Source organism: Micromys minutus (assembly GCF_963924665.1).
Source record: "Micromys minutus genome assembly, chromosome: 1".
In the NCBI taxonomy this organism is placed as follows: Eukaryota; Metazoa; Chordata; class Mammalia; order Rodentia; family Muridae; genus Micromys; species Micromys minutus.
The window spans coordinates 170946192-170949374 of NC_137969.1; positions in this window are offsets into that span (position 1 = coordinate 170946192).

Here is a 3183-nt window from a genome sequence, read left to right on the forward strand (position 1 = left end):
GTTATCTGGTTGGGAGCTGACAGAAAGCCAGTGTGCCTCATGAGGAATTAAATCAAGCAGGAAACAGTAGGGTAACCATGATAAGAAGAGGAACTCTACAAAGCATGGCCAAGGGGGACCTTCTAGGGAGGTAACACTTGAGCACAGACCAGCCAGCATGAGGTGCAGTTTAGGGAACAGGCTGTGTTCCCAGGGAAGATCGTTGTGGAGTGACACACAGGAGGGAGGGAGGCATGTCATCCAACTCACGGTAAGAACTGGGGTTTGATCCTGCACTTGTCACAGGAAGCTTTGGAGAAAATACCAGCAAAAGCCTGAGGTGTTCTTTTTGAGTTTGCTGAGTCTCAGGCTTTGATTTGGTAATCAGTATTGAATCCTGACTCTTAAACAAATGCTTGTTGGCATCTCTGGGGAATCCCTTGGTCTCATAGTTAATGTGGTAGTTTACAGTGACTGAATTTCAATGTTGAACCAACCTTTTATTCCTAGAATAGCCCTCGCTTGGCCCTAATCCTTCATCCCTTTTTGTTTAGGACGACATTTCGATATGTATCCCAGATTAGCCATGACTCAATTCTCCTGAGCCTCCTTAGCAAGCTGGATTAGAGGCATGCTAATTTGCTAAAATTTTGTTAGTAAGTGTTTGTTCTCTGTTCATGAGGGACAGACATTTTGGAGTTTTCTTTTGTTTGGTCTTGGATTTCTTGAGATCCAGTCATGTTTCCATCACTCATGAGAAGTGAGTCCGTCTTCCATCGATTGGACTGTGACAGTCCTCAGCTCTGACCCAATCAGTAGGAGTTAGATCCAAGGTGCATGCCTTATGAGTCTTTGCAGGGAACTGGGAGGCTCGGGGGTATTCCCAAGGGACTACCGCTCTAATAGAATGACCTCATGTCACCACTGTGGCCCACATTAACTGCATTATGTGATTATTACGTAAAGTGGAACAGATGGTCTCTTAATTAAACTCCCAGGATTGGGCTGGAGATGTGGCTTGATGGTGGGGGTGCCAACTGCACAAACACAAGGCCCTGAGTTCAGATTCCCAGCTTCCAGGTAAAAGCCTAGCCTGTAGCACATGGCTGTGGCCCTAATGCTGGGTGGGAGGCTAGACAGGTGGGTTCCCCAGGATTCACTGGCTTCCTGATTTCATACACCAGAGAGAGGGGGTGGGGCGAGGTAGTGAGATGTCTAAGTCCTAAGAAGACAACTAACCCGAGAAGCAACAGGAGAGTGAAAGATGCCTGTGGTTTTTCTTTTCTTAGGAATTCATACTGGAAGAAAAATCCTTCTGGGAAGGATCTGTCTGTTGGAGCACTCTGTCCTCTCCTGCGATGCTCAGTGCAGCCACTTCTGTGGCTTGGTTTTCATGGCCCCTGTCCTCTAGCTGATGTGATTCCCACAGTGCATCAGTGGAAAGGGGTGCAGAGAAGGACTACCCCAGAGTCCCAGTCTGCTGCTCTCCCAGCAGGAAGGACTGAGTGGGTGGGTGCCTCACACTGTACCCTCATCCCTGACTTAGCTTCTGGACTTTTCTTGGCACCTGAACACTCCTGTCTTTGACTTACTCAGTACCTACCGTACATCCTGCTTGACACACTTAGTCTGCTTGCCTATGTCCTCCTGTACGAGGTCATTTCTTGAGGCACCTTAGAGAGCCCTGTAGCTGGTGCATCTCCAACTGTGTAGTGACTAAAGGAGGCCATTGCTAACTGCTCCTCACCCCATCAGTCACTGCGGGGCACAGTGACTTATTTAATGGCTTATTTAATGAACAGACTTATCTGTGTCCTTTCAAGTATTTGTTTGGAATCATCTGAGCCCTTTAAGAGCCGGGGAAACTGGCATTGCTTTCAGGGTCATCAAATAGCTGTCTCCCACTTAGCGCTCCAAGGCCCTGCTCATGAACTGTTTGGCCCTCTACCTACTCTGACGTGGCACCACATTATTTTATGCTCAGCCTCTTAACTACCGTGACGTGGCTCACCTTTATTTTACGAGTGGGGCTATTAAGACACTGAGTTCATTGATTGCTGAGGATCAAACAGGAAGCCAAAGAACCAAGATCTGATCACAGGCAGCCTGGCTCCTGAGTCCTTGAGCTACATTTCCTCACAGAGCTGCCTTTCTCATCCCGGGGTGTGTGTGTGGATGAGAACACTGGCCTCTATCTACAGAAACCCTCAGAACTTTGCCCACCTTCATTCACCCCAACCTGCTCTCAGAGGTGTCCCCTGCCTCCTACTCATAGCTGTAACTCCAGCCTTCCCTGCCTGTGGTACCAATCTCCATCCTGCCCCCACACAGCCCCACAGTGTCACTGCCCAGTGCAGATAGACAATCTTGCCGCTCTTCAAGGGGGATTGCAAAACCTGTCTCTTCGGGCATTTATCATACCTCAGCCAGCAATTTTCCAAAAATAGATTTACTAGCACTCTGGGGCTCCAAAGCTTCAGATGGCTCCTTGCTGTCTAGAGGCCCAATGCTTGTCACTGGACCATGGCTCTTGTACGGCTTTCCAGCTCCTGCCTCACGTGCTGGCTCAGCTCAGGCAAGCCATGACATCTCATTGCCCCAGGCTCTTGCCAGGGCTAGAGTTGCCTTCAGGATTGTCCTCTCACAGAAGAATACTTTTCCTCTGTGAAACCCCTGCCTAGATCCCATCTCCAGCCAGCCTTCCCTACCTCAGCTCCCCGGGGAGAGCTCCTTGTTCTCAGAGCACAAGGATGGTCAATGAATAAATGACATTCGAGCAGTATATATGGCTTTGGAAAGTGGAGGTCAGGTCAGCTGTGCACACAAGTCCAGTACCACAAGCCAGGTAGGTCAGCTCAGTGTATTATCCCCATGGCTCTGAGGGCCCAGGAGACTTTGGGCTAAGAAACTCATGTTCTCTCTTGTATGAGAAAGAACTGGAACTCCTAAGAGTGCAGGCAGCATTCAAAATGGGCACCAAGGACCCACCAGACATTTAAGTCAAAATGGACTCTAGTGATTAGGAGTGTGGCTATTCTTCTAAAGGACCTAGGTTCAATTCCTAGCACCCACATAGCTGCTTACAACTCTCTCTAACTCCAGTTCTAGGGGATCAGATACCCTCTTCTAGCCTCTGTGGGCACCAGGCATGCAAGTGGTGCAGACATACCTGCAAAACATTAGTACTGATAAAATGATTACAAA